Below are 24,765 nucleotides of genomic sequence, written 5' to 3'. Positions count from 1 at the left end.
CTACATCTGGCAGTTTCTTCTTTTCTATACATTTCCTAAGTAATCTCTTGGACCTCCATGTCTGTCCCTACCATGTACATGATAATGTCAGCCAAGGTCTCACTCCTAAACTTCATACCCATATTAAATCCAACTATATACCGGCTAGATTTACCTAGATGTTCCACAAGCATTTGAAACTCAGTGAGTTCAATTTTAGGCCTGGCTCTTTCCATTCAAGCCCCCATTTTTCTTCCTTCACCTTTGTGAATAATGCTATAATCCCTCCAGATGTTAAAGTAATCATTAATTCTTTCCTTTCCCTCAGCGCACATCCAAGAGTCACACTAAGTTATAAATATCTCTTTTAAGTTCTTTTTTTTTCCATTGCCACAATTTTATTTTAGTCTACATTATGTGTATTATGCAGAAGCCTACTAAAAATACACTTTCTACATTGTCAAGTTTTTTTCTAAATATCAAATGTGATTATGTCACATCCCTATTTAAAACCTGTCTATGTTTCCATATAGCAACAACAAAGAGAAGGTGAAATATTTGAAAATATACAATTTGAAAAATAATTAAAAATATTAAACACCTAAAAATAAATATTCTGAATATTGTGCAATACCTTTACAGAGAAAAACACTATTTAGAGAAAATAGATAAAACCTAAATAAATTTAGTGTACACCATATTAATGAATTGGAAAGCTCAATATCTTATAACTTTGTCATTTCTACCCAAGTCAATTCATATATTCATCTAATCCCAATCAATATCCTAAAGTTGTTTTGTGAAATTTTATAAGCTGTTTCTAAAATTAATGAAAAAGCAAAGATTCAAGAACAGTCAGAGCAGTCTTGAAGAAAATGTTAAGAGGAGTTGTTTTACTTTTATTCAAGATTTTTAAAGTTATAACAACAAGACAGCAGAGAGTTATGCAAAGGACAGAGAGGTATACAAAGATTGTTTAGTGGTGGAACCTATTTTCATTCTTTCTCATTCTTGATATTGATAACTTCTGTCTTTCTCTTCTTTTTGTCTGTTCAGTCTTAACAAAGCTTATCAACTTTACTAGTCTTTTCAAAGGACAAACTTTTGGTTTGTTTATTTTATCTCTTGTACATTTATTTTCTAATTAATTAAAAGTCAATTTGCTGTTCATTTTCTACGTTCTTTAGATACTTAGATAGCTTGTTTTCAGCCTTTCTTCTTTTCTGATATATACATTTAAAGCTATACATTTCCTTCTAAACTCAGCTTTATCTGTAGCCTGCAAATTTTGATATTTCCATTGCTACTTCCAAATACTGTCCAATTTCCATTTTGATTTCTTCTTTTACTCAAAGGTTATTTATAATTATTTTATTAAATTTCTAAATATTTGGAGCTTTTATAGCTATCTTTTGTTATTGATTTCTTAGATTACTTCCAGTGTGGTAGGGGAACATCCTCAGAATGACTTAAATCCTTTGTAATTTGTTGAAAATTGTTTTATGGCCCAGCACATGACCAGCTTTGATCATTTTTTCATATGCTCCTGAAAAGAATATGCATACTGTCATTGTTGGGTGCAATTTTCTCCATATATCAATTGGTAAATATGTTTAATCATTTTGTTTGTTTGTTTTTTGAGGAAGATCAGCCCTGAGCTAACATCCACTGCCAATCCTCCCGTTTTTGCTGAGGAAGATTGGCCCTGAGCTAACATCTGTGCCACCTTCCCTTACTTTATATGTGGGACACCTGCCACAGGACGGCTTGATCAGTGGTGCATAGGTCCACGCCTGGGATCCAAACCTGTGAACCCTGGGCTGCAGAAACGGGCTCACGCAAACGTAACTGCTATGCCACCAGGCCAGCCCCAATCATGTTTTCAGATATTTTTATGCTTACTGATTTTTTTTTAAGGTTGGTCTATTGGCTATTGGCGGAGATGTGTTTAAGTTCACTACTGTAACTATGAATTTGTCTTTTTTCCTTTATGTCAATTTTTGTTTCAAAAGTTATTAGTTATCAGATACATACTTTCTTTTTTTAAATAAAGATTTTATTTTTCCTTTTTCTCCCAAAGCCCCCCAGTACATAGTTGTATATTCTTCGTTGTGGGTCCTTCTAGTTGTGGCATGTGGGACGCTGCCTCAGCGTGGTTTGATGAGCAGTGCCATGTCCACGCCCAGGATTCGAACGAACGAAACACTGGGCCGCCTGCAGCGGAGCACGCGAACTTAACCACTCGGCCACGGGGCCAGCCCCCAGATACATACAACTTTTGAATTGTTTTCTCTCTGGTAGATTTACCTGTTTATCAAAATCAAATGTCTCTCTTTGGCTCTAGTAATATTTCTCGCCCTAAAGTCCACTTTATCTGATATTTGTAGAGCTACACATGGAACATCTTTTTCCATCCTGTTGCAGTCTTTTTATGCCCTTACATTTAAAATTTGTGTCTTTTAAGGAACACATAGTTTTGTGCTGTTTTCTTATTCAGTCTGAAAACAGTTGTCTTTTAATTTGAATATTTAGTACATTTGTAATACAATTATTAATATTATTGCTTTTATATCTACCACTTTACTATATGTTTTCTATTTGTATAACTTGTTTTATGTTCCATTGATCAAGTATTTTATTATTCTAACTTTCCCTCTATTAACTTGTGAGATATATATATATATATAGATGTATACATTTTATGTGTCTACATATATCTAAATATATTTACTTATAGATATATTTACAGTTATACATGTATAAAGAGATAGATATAGTTGTACCATATACCTGCATCTATATATCTCTATCTTTCTCTATTTCTCTATACACATGCTATATATACGGTTACCTCAGGGATTACAATATGCACCCTTTGCACCCTTGACTTATTATCATCTAAGAGTAGTTTCTATTTACAATCAACAAGGAAAAGTTATGAGTTTTTAACTTCTTTTAACCCTCTCTGACTTTTTATGTTATTGTTGCCATGCATGTTAATTCTACACATATGTAAACATCACAAAATATTTTATTTCTTATTATAAATATTATTTTGTATTTATCCGTGTATTTCCCAATACCAGTGATATTTTTCCTTCTTGCATGTTTCTTTCTGTCTGGGATCATTTTACTTCCGCCTGAACAACCCACTGTGGTATTTACTGCAATATTTGCTCATGGGGAATCCTCCATGTTTTTGTTTGTCTGGAAACTCTTTATTTCACTGTCAATTATGAAGTATACCTTCACTTAGCAGAAAATTCTAAACTGGCAGTTATGTTCTTTCATCATTAAATACGTCATTACACTGTCTTCTGGCTTCCATCATTTCTGTTAAAAAATCAGCTCTGTCTTATTGCTACTGGTTTGAAGGTAACGTGTCTTTTTTCTTTGTATATTTTAATATTTTCTTTTTGTCTTCCATTTTCAGCAGTTTGACTCTGACATGCCAAAGTGTCAGACTGTCATTTACCCTGCTTGGACTTTAGACACTGCTTGAATCTATTAGCTATTATCTTTGGTTAGATTTGAAAAACTCTTGAAAGATTATCTTTTCAAATATTGCTTCTTCCCCATCCTCTGTCTCCTTCCCTTCTGGAACTCGAAATTCTTCTACGGTAGAACTTCACTGAGACAGCTTTGAAAAGATGTGCTTCCAGGGGAAGGGATGCCACTCAAAGGAAGGGCTGTGGAGCGAGAAACAGTGATGAGCAGGAACTGGCCAACATCGGGGTAAATATAAGCGGGAATTTATTACATAACATACTATTTAATTATTATTTAGAACTTATTTAAAGAGTATAAAAATAAATCAGAACTAAAATAAGGACATGATAGATCTGAGGAAATGTGGTATTTAAGTGTGCTAAGAATTCGTACTTTTCAGGTGAGGGACAAAGATATCGATTAACAAACTTTTCAAAGTCACATGCGTGCTTAAAGTTTAAGACTATTTATATAAAGATGAGAAATAGGTATTAAAACTTTCAAAGTGTTATTGGAGCAATAGGATTTCTAAATAAAACAACGTACTAAAAGCTTGAAAAAAGGGAAAAATGGAGCATATCGGGAAAAACAGAACAAACAGAATTCACAAAATAGGATAGCAAAAATAAATGATGAATACATCAGTTTAACTGAATTTGACAGTTACATAAAGATTAAGGTTTTATTAAATAAAATGCAGGTATATTCTGTTTAAAAGAGGCACACTAAAAACACGAGCATACAGAAAGATTACAAGCAAATGGATGGCAAAATATATACTACGCATTCAGTAATAAAAAAAAAAGTTCTACTGCAGGGGTCAGCAAAATTTTTTTGTAAAGGGCCAGATAAATATTTTGGGCTGTCACATCTACTGAACTCTACCATTGTAGTAAGAAAGCAGCCATAGATGATATGTAAACAAATAAGTTTACAAACATGTAAACAAATATTATGTTCTAATAAAGCTTTCTTTATGAAATCACGTGGTAGGCCATATTTGGCCCATGAGCCATAGTTTGCTGACCTTTTGGTCTATTGAAAGGTCATAATCATGGGTCTAATAGATATCAAAGGAATATTTTAAGATACAAAGAAATTGGGGCCAGTCTGTTGGCATACCAGTTAAGTTTGTGTGCTCAGTGTCGGCAACCTGAGGTTCACGGGTTCGAATTCCAGGTGTGGACCTATGCACCACTCATCAAGCCATGCTGTGGCGGTGTCCCACATACAAAACAGAGGAAGACTGGCACAGATGTTAGCTCAGCAACAACCTTCCTCAAGAAAAAGAGGAAGATTGGCAACAGAGGTTAGATCAGGAGCAATCTTTCTCACCAAAAAAAAAGATAAAATAAATAAATTGATATAATGATTTTATAAGAAAAATCACTCTCAGAAGCTGAAATAGGTATTCAGTAAAAATGGAGGCGAAGGAATTGGATCAGGATGGTGGACAACCTGAGCTTTTCCTTCTTTATCCATCATTAACCCATCATTTATTTCCTTTTCCCTCACCCCACATTATACTAGTTCTAGACAAGGTAAAAACTAAGGCATCAGCTTGGGAGAGTGATTTCAGAGAGCACATGGTCTAGAGTTTATGAGAACAGAATCCCCAGAAATTGTAGGAAAGAATGTAAGTGATCTTATGGGGACATTACTGGGGCAGCTCTTCTGTAGCCACTTTTGCTATGAGAGTGAAATAGAGTACAGGACCACCGCCCGTGATAGAAGAAGTTCCCAAAACTAACTGACCCCACTAGCATTTATGGGTAATTATTTAGGAAAAGATACGAAGATACCAACCACCACTTATACTTAGCATTATAATCACAAACTGTAATACAGCATTTAAAAGTTACTTGTTGTCTCTTAATTATAATTCTTACCACTAGGTGGCACTCATCCAAAGTGGAATTTACCCAGGAAGGTGACACAGAGCTTGCAAACTGACATGGCCTGACTCTGGCCCACAAATGTGTTTTGATTGGCCTGTCGTGTTCTCAAAAATTTGTATTACTGCTCAATGCTTAAGATTTGGAAAGTCCATATTATGAAACTGTATTTCTTGCTTCTCTTGAAAGATAGATCTGACAACATTGGGCCTTTACTCCTGCTGCCAGCAGCCAGCTGGCTCTCGCAGGCCTTGGTGTGGAGCGAGCACGCACTCTCATGTCAGGCAGGGCTTCCATCTCATTGGGTCGGCTTCAATCATCTAAGGCCCTGTCTGGCCCTGTGGGTACTTAACTTTGTGATCCTGCATTACAGTTGGACCAGAAGGTCTCTTGCAATGGCTGTTTATTCAAAAAAAACTAAGAAAAATATAATTTAATACTGGGATGTACTTCAGAAATATAGACATAAAGTTATAAGAGAAGAAATAAGACAGGAATCAAGATCTGGTTACCAGATTATCGAATGAATCTTGAATTAATGAAAGTAAAGGAGCCTCAGAGCAAGGTAAGAGCAAGACAGTATAAAAAGGTAAAGAACAATAGCATCCAGCAAATGTGTACCAGGTCCAGCACTGGGCTACGCACTTTATGTAGATTCACGCATTTAATTCTCAGCATCATTCTGTGAGGTGCATTGTTTCCTTCCCATTCCACAGATAAGAAAAGTGAGGCCCAGAGTTGAGTAACTTGTCCAAAGTCAAAGATCGTAAGCAGCAGACCTGGGTTTAAGCCCAGGTAGGTCTCATGCAAAGCCCAAGCTTTCAGCTTCGACTCTATGGCCCTTGCTGCACAGAGATTACTTGATGATCAGTTTGAGATGCAGTTTAGTTTGCTTTGCCATTCATGCTGAATTTTTCTGAGCCCTGAAACTAATCAATCCTGATTTTCCCCGCTCAGCGAGGACACAATTTCTGAAGGAAGACAGCAGATGAACGCTTCTCTGTCTTCTGCATTTTGAAGAGAACAGAAGTAAAGGTTCCCTATCAGATAGCAGCATGGGCCACTTGCATTGTAACCAAACTTTCCCTCCTCTCTTCAAGATTCTCCTTCCTGCGAGAACTCCAAACCTCCCAGGGATGCTTACCCCATCCTGAAAGAGAACCAGAAAACCTGCTCCATCAGTGGCGGATGCCATTCTTTTTTACAATTGCTGCCACACGATGTCGCTGCTGAAACGCAGGGAGCATAGCCACCCAGGTAGGGTCCCTGCTGCACAATGTTGCTGCTGAGGCCGGGTGGGTGCTGTGGCTGGTAACCAGGGCAGAGGAGAGCCTTGATGACCTACAAGCACCACTGCCATCCATCATGCATCTGGCAGCAGTGTCTTGACAGGGAGAAGAAATCTCTCCTTAGTATCACTTTCAACGATGATAATTATATGCCATTGTAGACCTGAGCCCCCCACGACCTCAGGATTATTTAAGAGACTACTGTCATGTGTGGCTTAATGACAGGGAAATATTCTGAGAAATGCATCGTTAGGTGGTTTTGTCTTTGTGCCAACATCACAGCATGTACTTTCACAATCCTAGATGGCACAGCCTAGGCTATACGCTGTAGCCTATTGCTCCTAGGCTACAAATCTGTACAGCATGTTACTGTACTGAATACTGTAGGCAACTGTAACACAATGTATTTGTGTATCTAAACATAGAAAAGGTACAGTAAAAATACAGTATAAAAGATAAAAAGTGATACACCTGTACAGGGCACTTACCACAGATGGAGCTTGCAGGACTGGAAGTTGCTCTGGGTGAGTGAGTGAGTGGTGAGTGAATGTGGAGGCCAAGGACATCACTGGACACTACCGTAGACGTTACAGACACTGTACACTTAGGCTACACCAAAGTTATAAAAAATTTTCCTTCTTCAATAATAAATTAACCTTAGCTTACTATAACTCTTTTACTCTATAAACTTTAAAATTTTTTTAACTTTTTGACTCTTTTGTAATAACACTTAGCTTAAAACACAAACACATTGTACAGCTGTACAAATTTTTTTCCTTTCTTTATATCCTCATTCCATAAGCTTTTTCCTACTTTCAAAATTTTTAATTTTTTTTACTTTTTAAACATTTTTGTTAAAAACTAAAACAATGAGCACACACATTAGCCTAGGCCTACAGAGGGTCAGGATCATCAATATCACTGTCGTCCACCTCCATATCTTGTCCCACTGGAAGGTCTTCAGGGACAATAACATGCATGGAGCTGTCATCTCCTGTGAAAACAATGCCTTCTTCTGGAATACTTCCTGAAGGCCCCGCCGGAGGCTCTTCTTGAGGTGTCAGTCTTTCCAGAAATATGTCAATGGTGGTTTGCTTGGTCTGTTTCTTTTTTTATCATAGATTTGCTTGTAAGCAGATAATGCACCATGAACATTCCTCTCCATTAATGAAAACCTTTTGGTGTTGGGGTCTATGTTTTCAAACTTTCTAAGGAGCTGGTTGAGGTCTGTAAAAGCTTCTGTTAAACCCTTCAGGGTGAATTTTCTTAGAGGTTTTTCTTTTTCTTCTCCTGCAGTTTCCTTTTCTCTTGCCTCTTCTTCAGCTATGCATTCCTATTTGAGTTCCAACAACTCTTTGTTAGTCAATTCCCTCGGAACCACCTCTAGGAGCTCCTCAATGTCATCCTCCTCTACACTCAGGTTAAAGCTGTTTGCCATCTCAACCACAGCCTTGTTGATTTCTGCAACCTCCTCATCCTTGGTAAATCCTTTGATGCCATAGACAAACCCCTTGAGTGTCTTCTTCCAGATGCCATTCATAAACTCCTTAGTGACATCACCTTAAGTCCAAGCAAGGTTAAAGTAGTAGGCCTTACAAGCTGCTATAACTCATTGATCCACTGGCTGGATCAAATTGGTGGTGTTTGGAGGGAGAAAGACCTTTTTGATATTGGTATGAAGATCACCAATAAAAGGAGGATGTCTAGCATGTTATTGTTACTAGCAACAATAAGCAAAATCTTGAAAGGCATGTTATTCTTCAAAGAGTACTTCTCCATTTCACTGGCACAGGAATTCAGGAGGGCATCTTGGAAGAGGAGCTGTGTCATTCCTGGCTTCTTACTGCTTCTATCATGCACTGGCAATGTGTGCTTACTGATATGCTTGAAGGCCCTGGGGTTCTCACTGTGACAGATTACAAAGGATTTCAATTTGTAGCCTGCAATATGGCCCCTCAGCAAGATTGTTATCCTGTCCTTAAAATCCTTGAAACCTGGCATTGACTTGGCCTGCTGATGGATGAAAGTCTTTTCAGGCATCCATTTCGAGAATATCTCCTTTTTTAGCCAAGGAAGAGTAACACTCCTTTATGGCAACGCCTGACCTTGGGGCAAAAGCAAGCTGTAAGCTTAATGCTTGTAAATCTTTCTACTGCTTGAAGAATTACTCTGCATAGGTTGAATCACCTTGTATGGATTAAAGCAGCAAATTTTAGTTTCAGAGACTTGGATGTGGACTTGCCATGTGAAGCATCCTCAGCGGCTCAATGCCAAGTGGATGATCTCCAAATATCTTCTTGTTAAAAAATAGCTGGTATCATTATTGTTTGCCATAGAAGAGCTAGGGGAGCATGCAACTGAGCGACAAACGATATTTAAATGAAGTTTCCAATTCAGTAAAGATTTTTCTCTTATAATCTCACTATATGCCAATGTTCTTTCTCATGGAAATATTTCTGTATCTTTGAGTACAGATATGAGATGAAGAATAAATATGAAGAAAATGCTGAGCATGGATTTGCAGATCATGAAATGATTAGACGAGAAATGACCTTGATAAATTGTCCATTTTGTTCTGGATATACAGTAATATAGACATATAGTCAACTCTCAACTAACCAGAACAAAGGGAAATTCACAAATAACCCAAGGCCATAGTTGAAATAAACTATGCATCATCTTCTACTGCTTCCCAATGCCCTTCTCCCAACTTATAAGCAGCCTATTCCCAAGGCTTGGCTCAAAATTTCCTAAAGCCTTCATCCAGGGGAAGGGGGAGGGCATTCTACTGAATATCAGTGGCAATAAGTGATAAATAACCATTGTCTAATTTCTGAGTCCTGCTGCATTATTACCATAGTTAATTAGGAATTCAATTACTCTATCCCATGATAATTGAGAAGTGCCCATATCCTAATCTATAATATCTTCCACAAAGTAGAATTGCATATCCTCTCTTGTCAATCAGTTCTAGAGATAATCAGCCAAGGAAATAATTTTCTAAAATAGTATAATATTGATTACTTTCCCTATGAATTAAGAAAGATGATTTCCTGAGAAGTCACATATGTTTAAAATGGAGGGTATTAAGTAAGTGGTATTTTTTACATCAGTGATAGAAGAACTCCCAAAGCAAAAAGTAAAAGTTCAGAATTATAGAAAGGTGTAACAGATCATGAAATTCAAACTTTTAACTTCTTCACTTCCAGATAAGGAATCTCATTGCATTCAAGATGAATCTTCCCATCTGTTAAATGAAGATCTCCAAATGATTTGACCTCAATTGCTCAGTTGGCTACTGGGGTGGAAAAAAAGCTAAAATTCCTATCTAAAGTACTTTCTATTACCACATATGGCATTAGAACTAATCAGGCACTGTCTTCTAAAACCATTTCCCCCTCCCCCCCGCCAAAATCAATGACATTCTACATGAGAATTCCAGGATACAGTTTTTAGAACATTTGGCTGGAGCTAAGAGGAAAGTTGCTGGTATTGTGGCTATTCCTTTGTGGTTTATAGGCAGTCCAAACATCAGTTGTCTGTTGTTATATTTCAATTCTCAAAGACTGTGATGGGATCCCATGTTATGGTATGCTTAAAAAAAAACAGAGAGATTTCCTTTCTGAGGCTGTGGGATGACATGCAGTTCTGTGCCACTTCATCAGAACTCTGTCTTTGACCAGAGCATTTATTACAAAGTGCAGTAAGTGGAACAGAACCACAAGAGAAACATTAGAGCTCTTCCTCCCTTTCTGAATTAGTCTGAGAGAGGATTTTCCTTCAGAAATCACGTCTGCCTCAGTGCTGACTGTGCTCAATAGCTCTGTCTCACTGAATGAATTTCCCATGGCGTCTACAAAGAAAATACCTGAGCGAGTTGGGATCTGGGGAAATACACATTTTATAGCCTCTTTCATTGAATGTCCTCTCTTCTTTGGAATGGAATTATATTATCAAGTCATCTTTGGGAATTGGGTGGGCAGAGATGTATTCAGATTTAGTTCCAATGAGTTCAAGGCTCAGGACAGAATACGTAAACGAAGATGTCCTTCGGCAATGAGGAAAAATAAATTGAGTAAGGCTAAAATTTTGGAGTTTGAAAAACTGAAACAAAGGAATTTATTGTGTGTGGAGTTAACTAACATATGCAGACCAGAGTTCTAAAAGTCTGCCACCAGCTTTTCAATCAGTTCCTGTTACCACCATATTGGTTTGGGTTCATCGCAGCCAACTTTGCATCCCTATCCTTCTTCGGTGATCCTGAGATGATTAAGGAGCTGAGGATTTTAATTCGTTTTTTTATTTTTAATCTTTATTTTCCCTTTTTCTTAAAAAAAATGTTTGAAGTTGGCTGGAACTTCTATTACATACTTGCCTGAGGCTGTGCTGGAGCTGGAAAGTTGTGGAATAAATCAAAGCAAGCTGTGCTCTTGTGTTTCTGATTTATTAAACATTTACATTTGACTGGTCAAACAGTGTCTTTTTCCTACACGTATACACCCTTGATTGAGCGGCCGAGTTTGGTGCCTGTAATTTGGAAGATACCTCATTCTATCAGAAGGCATATTTTAGGCCCAATTCAGCTATACTTTGCTGGTGGAATAGAAAATTTAACTTCAAAGGTAAATTTAAAAAAAAAAAAACCGTATGCTTACAGAGTACATAAATATTCTAAAACAGCAAAGCAAAGAAAATGATGTTTATGATGCTAATTACTGAACTTCACCAGTCCAATCTAAGACATATTAAAAAGTTCATCAGATTGGCAACAGACCTTATTCAGTTGTTAAGCTTTCACCTTATTTTCCCCCTAAGGTCAGAGCACCAATCCTGAAGGCAGAGGCTAGAAAAATCTGAATAACGTTATAAAGAAATCCAAGAATAAAAGAATGCTAAGGTAATTTCTACTCTTTTGGGATCCTAAGGTCATACGCTTTTGGGGTTGAAAAAGCTCATGAAGCTTTCAAAGATGACATATATGTAACCAAAAGAGAAATGGAGTACACTGTACTCTAGTTTCTGTGTGAGTTGTAGGTGATAATATTTAAGATGGAAAACCAAGCTAAACTCTAATAATTTTCTCTGGAAGAAAAGTCATTTAGATTACCTACTTTCTTGTCGCCATTTTCCAAGAGCTTTTTTGTGAATATTCCACGATTTGCATACTTTGCAGATTGGGAAATATAGTGGTTATCCACAATAGTTAATGAGAACAGCCCAAGATTTCCATTTTTCCATAGAGTTTCAAAACCTCTAGGCTAAGTCATCCTCTCTTTGACGTATCCTTAAACATTACACCTAGTATCAGATTATTCCATCACATAGCATTTTGTTAAAATATATTGAAATAAGTATATAATATGATATTTCCTGCGGTACAATATTCCCACCTTGCGAATATTCCCAACAGTGATTGCTCATAATCACATTATGTCTGAGTGGTGATTAAGGGGATGTTTAATAGATTAGCTTTCCTATTCTTCTGCATAGTCAGCTCTTCCCTGGCTCCCATTAATGTTTGCTTTTAACCAGATTTCCCTTAAATGATAAAGTAAAAGGGACAAGAATCAGAAAGATTGTGAATGGATAACCACTGTGTTGTTTCATCCCCAGCACTGATCTGGGGCGCTGATGAAGAGATAGTTACATATGATAGAAATAATCCTTTCGGTCTTCATCTTCTGTCCTTATGACCAAACCAGTCGGGTTCAATTATGGCCTCAAGAATGTGTCTAGGCCTCAGAAATCACAGATTCCAATATCCCTCACTCCCACCACAATCTCCTCACCTTCCATTTCTCAGAGGATCTCATCGCTACCCCCAAAGACCTCCCTCTCCTTAGTTCCTCCTCTCCCCTCAGCCAAGTATATGTGCCCTCTCAGCAAGAGCTTTACTACCTACCCTGAACCTCATGATTGAGCTTCTTTGTACCTTTTCACCAGTACCTCAGTTTACCTATATCCTATCCTCCTGCTAGACCTACTCTTCATATTACCTGACCCTTGGACAAAAGACAAGGAATAATCCACCTTTTCTCCTACTCTATCAGGGACTGAGCCCTGCTGGAGAAAGTCGCACGATCCTGCAAACTGATGAAGTCAAACTTCAAGGCTCTAGCTTCACAAGGCTTTGGCGCCTCCTATCTGCCCTTTCATTAGCTAACGGCTAATGTGAGTTTTCCCTCCCATTCCATGCAATGACTTCACAATCTAAACCATCACTTCCTTGCCATTAAATTCACAATCCAACTTCCAGTCCCCTACCTTCTTGTTGTCATACATCTTCTCAATGTCACCTTCTACTTAGATTATGCTTAAAGCTTTCAGTGGTTTGTTTGTTTGGTTGGTTTTTGATTCTGAACTTTCCACCCTATTTAAAAACTTATTTACCACCAATCCATTTTTACCTTCTTTCCTCTGGTCTAAGTTGTCCCTACTCAAGTGACAGCCAACCACCTAGCCCTTGACTCTGTGCAGCTCATTCTTTTTAGAATTTATGTCCTTGTTCTCCAAAACATATGATTTTCTTACTTTTATTCCTACTTCTATAAGTGGAGTCTCTTTCTTTCACATGTTCTTTAATTTTAGATTTTTTCCTCAGTTTCTTGTCTTAAGCATAGACAAAAATTGTGTAAAATTAACTCATCTTATGTCATTTTTAACTATCATCAGTATGTTTTTGACTTCCAAATCTATGTTTTCAACTCAACTCCCTCTCCTTCTTGAGATTTAAACAAATATTTTCACTAGCTGGACCCAATTATTAACTTTTGAGAGGAACCTAAATCAAATATTCTAAAACTAATCTCCTCCCACTACCCTGCATCCCTTCCCTAAACCCTTCTATATACCCAACATCCACTGGCTATACAAACAGCCACCTTAACTCAAGCTTGAATCGGTGTACCTTTCAGCACCCTACTCCCTCACTGTTTATATCACACCCTTAACTTAGTCATTGACTATATCTCAAATACTCTGGTGCCTAGAGCCCACTTCTCCATCTACACTATAAATGCTAGGCATCAGGCTGCCATCACAACCCTCTTGGAGATGCAAAAGACGCATAAACAATCTCTCTGCTCCTGGTTTTGTCTCTTCATTTTCATTCTCCACAAAGCTTCCGATCACTCGTCTTAGATGAAGGCTGATTACAACATTTTCCAGTTTAATATCCTTCAATGATCATCTACAGAATAACATCTGGACAACTTACTGTGATACTTCTTCACGATCTAACCCTTGCCTACCTCTTCAGCTATGAACCCCCTGCCTCAAACTTGATGCTGCTGCAGCAACATGGAACAGATCGTATTTCCAAGATTCTTAAAACTGTTTCTCTCCTTGTTGCTTTCACTCATGTGATAACTTTTTCCTTTTTTTTTAAAATGGAAGCTTTAAAAGCAAAATATCCAGTAGAATTGTATTGTGAAATATTTCCATAAACAGTGGGAGTTAGAGGTAAATCTCCTCTGATAGCCTTTCCCCCTTTTGTCCTCCAGGATTCAATAACGTACCAACTCTCTGGGTTTTTTTTCTATAAAATGAAGTTATTCAGTGAAAGTTCGCCCATCATCTTTGTCAGAGAATAATTTCCCCTAGTGAATATACAGTACACATAATTTTAGCATACATTGGATCTAATAATGATTGAAAAGTTATAAACCTGTTCTGAGATGTCTGGTAAAGTCCAGGTCCTTCAGAAGTGGGAAGATGCTAAAAATCACAAGGAGTAAAGAGCTAAAAGAAACTTGAGGATTTGAAAGGACAAACATCCTTGCTGTAGGTGAAGATAGCATGTGTCACCAGTTCCTTCCATATCTCCTAATGATGGCCCATTTTCTCATTGCCATGCTGTGAATTATTACAGTGTTGGGTAGATTCTGAAATTAGGAGGTAATACCAAAAAGTGGCAATGAAAAGAGGGTTTTGGGTGGTATTTGTATATCTTGGTCTAAAATGTATTCCTTTGAAGCAAGTTTGAAATGTTGTGAGAAGCTGGTGTCACCTGATGTTCATTTGGATATGCCATTGTCCTTGTAAAGGCAGGTGACAGGTAACTGCAAGCAGGACCTGTCTTTGCTTTTATTAAGCTTCTCCTGTGTCTCATAGGGACTATAATGGGAAGGAGTCTTTCTAACATCTTTTGCCTGAAGTTTCCTATCTCATTTTCTGTATCAGATGCCAATGGTGCCTGCCTTACACCTCCTCAGTCTCACTCTTGATTTCAGCCATGTCTATGGCAAACAGTTCCATGATGGCTTTGTCTTATGTTGTGCTATCATAACTAATCCCCTCAAGTGCCCAAGCTTTCTGCCCAGGGCTTCTCATTATTGCAGCATATGACACAGAAGACCATTCTGCATGCATACATTTGCATGTTGGCAAAACAAGAAGAATGGGAAAGTCCCCATATAAAGAAAAATGGCTACCAGCCACTCCATCTGTCACCACATTGTATCCCTTCCTCATAATCAAAAGAGGAAGATTATAGTAAAAACATACTATGTCCACAGATGGCTAGCAGGGAAATTCAAATAAAGATGAGCACACAGCCAGTAATCACAATACATTTGAGGGAAAACTATAAAGTAATAGAGCTAATGGAGGCAAACTAAATGAAACTTTAGAAAATGGAGACACCTTCCCCCCCAGAGAGTTTCAGGAAGATATTGTATCCATAAAAATCTCAAAAAGAGATCTACAAAATTTAATAATTCATCATTAGCTTAAAAAATACTGCAGAGATTGTATAAACAGTAAAATGAACAAAGGATAAGAGACATAGCGTGTATATCCAGAAGTTCCAGAGGCAGTTCCAGAGGAAGACGGCGCAGAGAACAAAGAGAGGGAGTGGTTCGTAACATAAATACAAAATGAGAGAAGAAAATGTCCTAGGATTGAAAAAGACTTGGTGTAAGGTTGAAAGAGCTTGTTTAAGTGTTAAGCAGAGTATCTTAAAAAATCATATAGAAAGCTCCAACTTTAGTACACATAAAAGTAAAATATCAAAGCATCAAGGACAAATTCTAAAATGTAGAAGAGAAGAAAATATAAAATATTACTATAAAATAATAAGTATGAATTTCCCTAGATGTGGTAAGAGGATTGTGGCAAATAGAAGATTGTTCTTATTCTTTAGAGAAATATGCTGAATAATTCGAGGTGAAATCCCTCGATGGCTGCAACTTATTATCAAATGGTTAAACAAAAGAATGTACACACGTATAGAGAGGGTCACATCAAGCAAATAAGGCTACATACTCATCTAGGTGGCAGGTATTTGAGTATTTCCTACACCATTCTTCCAACTTCCCTATTTGTTTGAAAACTTTCCTACTATAAAACTGGGGAAAACTTCTCAGGATCCTGTTGACTGTCAACTAACAACCAAAAATTATCTCCAAACTATCAGGTGTCAGACTGAAATTAGACATTTCACTAGTAACACTAGATACACAAAGAAAATGGAGCGGTATCTTCTAAGTTCTGAGAAAAATACCTTTTGACTTTCCCAGCTAAATAAATTATTATTCAAATGTAATGGCAAACAAAGTGATTAGAAACTATAAAATTTACCAATTTCAAATTGCATTTAATAGAATTCCTAAAGGACATATACCAATAAAATTAATGAATTCAAGATGAAGCCAAATTAAGCATTAAGCATATAGAGTCAGTAAACTATTCATCTAATCTCCTTCCTAAAAATCCACTAAAAATAATATGAAAGAAAAAAAGATCTAAACCGACAAATACAAAGAGAACACGGGAAGGAGGACAGCAGCAGAGGAAGAATTTCAATCAATTTTTAAAGAACATTAACATATATGGATTTAATAAGGCTAAGGCAGCCACGGTCACAAAGCCAGACAGTGCATGAAGAGGAACAGTTCACTTGCCAGGACTGGGAGGGTTTAGGACTAGGGAGACTCAAAGTGCAGAGGAAAGTGATGAGGAAGCATACAACAAAATTGAATTTTTGTTAGTACAAAAATTGTATACAGTTAACTCTTCCACCCTCTTTCCCACCCCACGCATAGCTAAGCTCCTCCTATCTCTCACCTCAGGGAAGAGATTGGCAGCTTCTTCTCTGAAGAACTTAGTGGTCCTTGGGATGTACTTCCACCAATGGTATTTTGCCGAAACAAGAAAAAACAGCCAATGAATGAGTAGTCCTCAAGCTAAACAAGAAAAACAGCTAATGAATGAGTAATCCTCCAGTTAAACAAGAAAAACAGCCAATGGATGAGTAGTTCTCAAGCTAAACCACACACAGTTTTCGATCTGCTTTTCAGAGTATCACTGTGAAATTTTAATGGAAACGGAACTTTATGAGACATTTGAAGAAAACCTCCCATATGAAAGAAAGATACCAAAACAGTCAGGAAAAAATACCCCTGGAGTTTGAGGTTTTCTTCAAAACTATTGTCTTTAATTAATATCCTCAGAACAATCAGGAAGATATTCCATAAAACCAGAGCAGAGTGCTATGGAAAATGAACAATTGGAGAACAAAAAAGGGCTCTCAGAAATAGAACTTTCTAAAGGACAATACAAGGGCTGAAAGATAAAAATTAAGGCAACCTCCCCAAAAGCATGACCAAAACCCAAAGATGAGTGGGAAAATGTGAGAGAACAATCAATTCAAGACATCCAACATCTTAGTAATAACAAGTTCATTAAAAAAGTAGGAAAAAAAGAAAGGGATGAAATGGTAACTGAGGTAGGGCAGAGAAATTTCCCAAATCAAAATGGCCCACAAAGTGTCGAGCATCACAGGTGGACTATTATTTACTTAATATTTTATATTCAACCAACATGTTAGTAGATATAAAGGAAAAATATTAACTACAATCAACAGGTAAATTTGAAACACTCTTTGTAACAAGCATGTCTGTGTCTCAAACTTGAGGATTATGGCATTTCAGCTTTTGAACACCAAAAAATTACAGAAAACAAATCTTTGTTAACAGAGTTGACAGCCTACAACCTATAGGCCAAATCCAACGTGTAGTCTGCTTTCATACTGTCTGGACGTAAGAAGGGTTTTTCCATTCTTAAAGAGTTACAAAAAGCAAAACAAAGTAAAGAATACGTGACAGAAACCACATGTGGCTTGCAAAACCTAAAATATTTGCTATGTGGGTTTGCTGATCGCCTGTAGTAAGCACAGCAATGAGTTATATGCTCTCTCAATATGCTCTCTCTCTATATGCAATCCTCTTCTAGAGCATGAAAGAGGTTCTAAGACTCCATCATTAAGAAGCTGGGAAATGGAGTCAACTCAAAGCATGGAATATGTGAATAGCTTTTGCCAAGTGGTACCTTATACTATAGGGAGCCTCCACTCAAATGATTTGGTACCGGGCATGTTACTTACATTAACATGAGAAACCAACCAGGGTCGAAGTGGCCCAGGAGCAGTAGAAAGGGCCAGAAAGGAACTAAAGAGAGCATCCTGCACTAAAGCCATTCACATTAAAAACACAGAAAATATGCTGTGTCTGACCAATCAGCACGTCCTGTTTGTACAAATTTGTATGATTTGTACTAAAATCATTACCATATGGATGAATGTTATGCTCTAAAATTTCTGCTGCTTCTGTAACTTTATCATTTTCATAGATATCTAAGAACCAAAATTTTGCTTATATTGAGGCACTCTCCTCTCTCTTCTCACGTTTGTGAATTTCTTGGCTTAATATATTTCAGGCCAAAGGTTTTCATGGGACATGGTAGAAAACAAAGAAATCTGAAGCAAAAGGAAATGCAGCCTGTGGACTGAAGCTGTAAAGACCTTATGCTATAGATCAACTTCCAAGATGGCCTCCAACAATCATGCCTCCTGGTATTTACAGCTGTGTAATGCCCTCCCCTTCAGTGGGGGCTGGGCCTAGTGACTTGCGTCTAATGGGTAGAATACTCCCCTTGATTAGGTTCCAAAAATTGTGACTTCTGTCTTACTAACATACTCTCTTGCTGGCTTTAACAACATGTCTGAGGCCCACATGACAAGCAACTGGGGGAAACCTCTGGCTGACAGCCAGTGGGTAACTGAGGCCTTCAGTACAACAGCCAGTGAGGAATTGAATCTCGCTGGCAATCTCCAAATAACCCTGCACCAGATGAACCTGGAGATGGCTGCAGCCAACACCTTGACTGCAGCCTTGTGAAAAACTCTGAAACAGAGGACCCAGTAAGCTGGGCCCAGATTCCTGATCAACAGAAACTGTGAGATAATCACTGTATGTTGTTTTAAACCTCCAAGTTTTGGTGTGATTTGTTACACAGCAATAGATAACTAATACACATTATCATAGGAAGAAAATGTGCATGTTGTTTGTTCTAGGGCCAGTTTGTGTTGCTGCCAGCATCTGAAGATGGTGAATATTCTACAGCACTTAGGAGGGACTGTACCCATGCCAAGACTTTAGTTCAGTTAAATGCCATGTAGTACTAATAGACACAGACATTTCTTCCTCTTTGACTTAATCCATTTTTCTTATTGCTATAATCCAAATATCTAAGATTAAAAAAAAGTCATCTCTACTTTCAGTGGAGCTTCATTTGTCTCTTTGAGAAATATGAATTAGTTACCTTGCCAGATAACCCTTACTGTTGGGGACTGGAACTGGCCACCCCAAGATATGTCTCTTTGGCATGAGAATTATTTTGGGCTGGTTACTTTTTTAAAAACTGTAGACAGGAAAGAAACTGAAAATTAGGATCCAGTTACCCTTTGTTAAGAGACATTTACATTTGTAAAGGAAATCTCCATCTGTAAAGGTGTCTCCCCCTCTGTACCAGGAAAAAGGGGGGATGACCTTATCTCTAGAAACTCTTATCAATGAGGAAGGCAAGGACTTAAATCTGCATAATAACCTTACTCTTGTTTACTGTGCTTTTTGGGTAACTTCCCATGATCAACTCCCCCATCCCCAACATCCTCCTTTGTCTTTAGCTGAGGGTGGTATTTAAGGGGAGAGATTCAGCCATTTTGGTGAGTTGCTCCTTTTGCCTGAGTCTTTCCCATGTATACATGTTATAAAGTTTTGTTTAATTTTCTCCTGTTATTGTGTCTCATGTGAATTTAATTCGTTGTCCAGCCAGAAGGACCCAGAGCAGGTAGAGGAAATGTCTTCCTCCCCTACACTTATCAAATAACAGATCCAGTGATAATTAGAAAGATTTATTTTAGAACATTTTGTTACTTTTTAAATGCACAAGTGATAGTGTCATCAAGGAATATTCATTCAAAATATTTTAATATTGAAAATTTTTCAGTAAATTTTATTGTTTTCCAATCATATATGAGAGCTTAATAAGAAACACTGGATATCATCTTGAGCTTTAAATAGAGATAGCTATTTTATTCTTTTGTTTTAGAAGATTAAAGTCCACAATATGAGTCTTTTCACATGTTTTTGCTCTTTAGATCATAAATGGATTAATGGTGTTGATTCTTACCTGATTTCATAAGATCAAAGTTGATTAAGAATTTTATTTAGTGAACTGAGTCTGCAGTTTGCTTTAAAATAATGTGTGCAGTGGGGGGAGAAGAAGAACACTGGCCATGAGCTGATGGTTGTTGAAGCTGGTGATGGGTTCATTACACTATTCTCTCTACTTTTGTATTTATTTGTAATTTTCCATATGTGTGACAGATGTATATAAATATTTCATCTCTCAAAGGATCCTACTGCAGTATTAAATGAATTCTTTTTCCTTATAAAATCTCATGCTGCTTTCAAATTTCTTGCTACAGCAACCAGCAAAACAAAGCTTTAACGTTTCCTGTTTTCAATAGGACTGCTTATTTTGAAGGAAACATGCTGGAGAGGCAGCTATAATAATAACAGCCTTTAATAATGACTAAATTTTACTGGTGAGTTTCAGTGAAGCAGACATTATGCCGTGTGCTTAACGTGAATTATTTCACTCTCATCCTCACAGGGATAGTTTTATCCCCGGGGTGAGAGGTTACCAGGAACTTACGTGTAAAATTGACCTGAATAAGTTACTAGTATAACTTATGCATGAGAAACCTAGAAGCTGAATATGAGTCAGAATCTCTATGAAAGCCCAGTGTACATTCTACAGCACTGTATGATATACCGTGGCATTATTTTCTCCTATTGTAATGCTACTCTGGAAAGTTCTTTGATGTCCTACCAAGTTTGATATCTTCTCTTTAAATATTTGATAAATTGTCTGCAACAAAACACTTCCTGACACAGATTCTGGTACATGTTTATATTTTATCTTTCAAAGGTAAATAACATAAATGAGTCCATAACTATTTTCAATGGGAAGGTCTTGCTTAGGGTAGTATTAGAAAATCATAAAGCCAAATAGTTTGATTTAACATTGGCTAGAATTATAGTCAATACAAGAGGCCAATGAATTTCAAAATAATTAAAAAGAAAAATCTGAAAGAATAATAAGACAGTTGATTGTTATGAGGATCTGTAGAACTCAAAACAGTGAACTAGCTATTGAGAGAAGCTGGAGAATATTTGTCTCATTATCCTATATTCTTATATAAAAAAATTGAGAGTTTATTTTTCCTGGAAATTTTCCCATGGCTTCCTTTTGCATAACAAAAGACCTGGAGACAATGGTATTTACTTCGTTTTTGTGGGAAATTGTATTGATTCATTATTTGTTTGCTACACTTAAACTTGCTCATCACCCTTATGGAATTCTGAACCCAGTGACTTTTCTGATGTTGCTAAAACCAACACAACCACCAATACAAAAGCAGTGTTGATTCTCTAGGAGTTAAATAAGCATTTGTAAGTTTTTTCTTTCTTGCCTAGGATATGGAAGATTTATTTTTAAAATACAACATGAATTTCCAGTGTTTTCATTTCCACTTAGTTTCTGATTTAGCTGTCCTAATAAGTTATCTAGATTTGGATCCTGGCCCACTGTATACTCTATGGCCACTTGCTTTTTCAAGTCTGCTTCCCCATCAGTAAAACAGAAACCCTTGCTCTGATCTGAAGACAGTTATATGGCATGGGTGGCACAAGAATCATGGTAAGTGCTCAAAAAGAAATCATTTCCTCCTTTCATATAAGAGGCAGGTTAATTTTCCTTTTATTTCTACAGAACTTTTTTTTTTTTTTTTTAAATTGGCACCTGAGCTAACATCTGCTGCCAATCTTTTTTTTTCTTCTTCTTCTCCCCAAAGCCTCCCAGCACATAGTTGTATATTCCAGTGCTACATGGGATGCTGCCTCAACATGACCTGATGAGCAGTGTCATGTCCATGCCCAGGATCCAAACCAATGAAACCTTGGGCTGCCAAAGCAGAGTGCAGGAACTTAACCACTTGGCCATGGGGCCGATTCCTTTTTTAAACAAATAATATCATAGTGTTTCACAATAAATTACCTAGAATTCTCACTTAGTTGAAAAATGTTGATTGGACAATTCATTACGATGATCATATTATTACAGAAGATGAGGCAGAGGGGAAATTTCAGGGTTGTGAATCTGAAAAACCATCATCCTGAAACTCAGAAAAGATTTAAGATATCAGCTGGTCATTCTTTACTTGAGAAAATGTGTTTAGTCAATGAGATAGTTATTTCCAATGCATGTTATGATGTTTGTAAGTTGAGTGTCCTATTATTTTGCTTCTCAGAAATTATTTCCTCATATTAGCTCAATGTTTCCAAACTTACCTGATGATGAGGCTCTCCTAAGTTAAACACAGACGTTCAGAGCCCCCTCCTTGGACAGGCTGATCCGCTGGAGCTGGGGAAGAATCTACATTTCACTGTCGCCCCAGGTGGTTCTCACGATCAGGCGAGTACAGGAAAGAGTGCATCAGCTGATCTGCCCGTTTTGCTGATTGGGGGAAAGTGTATACATGCACGTCAACCACTAAAATTACATTTATCCTAAGTCATAGCATGCTCAAATTCAATAATTGTTTCCTCAGAGTTAGCAGTGGGTTAGCAGCCCGCATGGCCGGCAAGTTAATTACAGTGAAGGTTGAGAAGGTGATTCTGCCACACAGCCTTTCTGTGGCAGGGTTATATTTCAGTGCTAATCTATGTGTTTTCTAAGTAATTCCCTCCCTCGCCGCTTTCTCACTGGTACACCGAGGACCTCTTTTCTTCCCTCTCATCCTCCTTTCTTCCACCCAGCAAACACAAAAGCAGAAATAGACTGAAAGAAGCTGTCTTAGACCGTGTGGGCTACTATAACAAAATACCATACACTGAGTGGCTTATAAACAACAGCAATTTATTTCTTACAGTTCTGGAGGCTGGAAAGCCCAAGATCAAAGCACCAGCAGATTCGAGGTCAGGTGAGAGCCTGTTTCCTCAGAGACAGCCCTCTTACCGTAACCTCACATAGCAGAAGGAGCTAGGGAGGTCTGTGGGGTCTCTTTTATAAAGGAAGGACACTAATCCCATTCATGAGGGCTCCATCCGCATGATATAAGCACCTCCCAAAGGCTCCACCTCCTAATACCATCACATTGCGTGTTAGGTTTCGATGTGAATTTTGAGGGGGACACAAATATTCAGTCTACGGCAGAAGCCTTTGGCTTCAGTGTCAGACAGCAAGGTTGGAAGACACGCTCGCCAGGATCAGACTGACACAGAAGGAAGAGAGAGGAAGTCAGATACCAAAAGGGGATGGGGGAAGGAGTGGCGGACTAAGGGACACAGAATATACATCCTTCCCGTCAAAATCAATTTATCCCTCCTCTCCATTCAATAACACATTTTATGTATAAGTTATCAGCCTGATTGCTCTAATCAGTAACATTTATTACAAATGCCATGTGTGTCTTGCCTAGAAAGCCCTAAAGGACACTGAATCTACCATTACTGTGTCTGCCTAGTTACTTAGCAGAGGACCTGGCATATAAAAGATGGTCTCATGTTCTTGCAAACTTTAAAGAGATAAAGATGCTAATGATTATCTCTGCCTATCTGGCTTCCAATTTCCACAATCCTCTCTCTCTGCCTGAATTCAATATTATAGCTCTAGAAGAAATCCTAACCTTGGCCACATTTCCTTATACCTTTTGCTAACAGTCTGCTTTGGCAATAAGTTATTCTTGATTTGACTTTGGTTCTGACCTTTTGTTCTAATTCTTATAACTGGACTTCTGTGTTATTCTTTGTTCTCTAAAACACTTCTATGTAAACTGGCCATGCTATTCCAGTACCTCTAAAACTGGGTTTAGTCTTTGTTATGGGTTGAACTATGTCCTCTATAAAGATATGTTGAAGTCATAACCCCCCATATCTCAAATGTGCCATCTCCAAATGTGACCTTATTTGGGAAAAGCGTTGTTACAGCTATAATTAGTTAAGATGAGGTCATAGTGGAGTAGGATGGGCCCTTAATCCAATATGACTAGTCCCCTTATAAGGAAAGGAAGATGACTGAACACAGACACAAAAGGAGAGCACCATGTGATGGCAGAGGCAGACAGAGACTGGAGTGATGCACCTGCAAGCCAAGGAGTGCCAAGGATTGTGGCCACCACCAGAAGCTATGAAAAGGCAGAGACGGGTATTCCCTAAAGCCTTCAGAGGGAGCATGGTCCTGCTGGCGCTTTGAGTTCAGACTCCTAACATCCAGAACTGTGAGACAATATATTTCTGTTGTTTTAAGCCACTCAATTTGTGGTACTTGGTTAGGGAAACCCTAAGAAATTAATGAAGTCTTGTTGCCAGTTGCTTTCCAGATAGTATAGACAATTTCGGAGTATCAGCAATCACTATGCCTACCCGACATACACACAGCAGAACACCCATAACTGGTGGAAATCTGGGTGAGAAGCTCCTATGTGTAGGTATACTCCTCAGATATCTGCTGGTCAACATATCTTTACTTCAACTTCCACAATGATTCTGTCCTCCAAGAATCTGACAAACTCCATGGGGGGAGAGACCAAATTCTAAGTCCTACAAAATATTAAAATACTGTCTAGCCATATTTCAACATATTTTTCTTTTACCTTGCTGATCTTTATTAAAAGCCTTAAAGCTAGAGGAGCAGGAAGAAAGTACCTAAGAAGAAAGCAGCAAACACAGAGGACCACCTCCATGAAAGGAAGTCTAGTTAGCCAGAGA

At 37.8% G+C, this 24,765-nt stretch overlaps 2 long non-coding RNA genes across 2 annotated transcripts in view; one reads left to right on the top strand and one right to left on the bottom strand.

Moving 5' to 3' along the window:
• Positions 1–22,333, top strand: part of LOC139044757 (uncharacterized) — a 63,340-nt gene extending 41,007 nt beyond the window's left edge. The window contains exon 3 of the long non-coding RNA XR_011501833.1: positions 18,368–22,333. This is a non-coding gene — a long non-coding RNA (uncharacterized lncRNA). The remainder of the gene's footprint in view (positions 1–18,367) is intronic.
• LOC106825219 (uncharacterized) overlaps positions 1–24,765 on the bottom strand; it is a 187,926-nt gene that overhangs the window by 132,791 nt on the left and 30,370 nt on the right. The window contains exons 2-3 of the long non-coding RNA XR_011501830.1: positions 22,348–22,513; positions 16,718–16,836 (exon numbers count right to left, since the gene is read on the bottom strand). This is a non-coding gene — a long non-coding RNA (uncharacterized lncRNA). The remainder of the gene's footprint in view (positions 1–16,717; positions 16,837–22,347; positions 22,514–24,765) is intronic.

Source organism: Equus asinus, chromosome 1, assembly GCF_041296235.1.
Source record: "Equus asinus isolate D_3611 breed Donkey chromosome 1, EquAss-T2T_v2, whole genome shotgun sequence".
In the NCBI taxonomy this organism is placed as follows: domain Eukaryota; kingdom Metazoa; phylum Chordata; class Mammalia; order Perissodactyla; family Equidae; genus Equus; species Equus asinus.
This window is presented reverse-complemented; position numbering and strand designations above follow the sequence as displayed.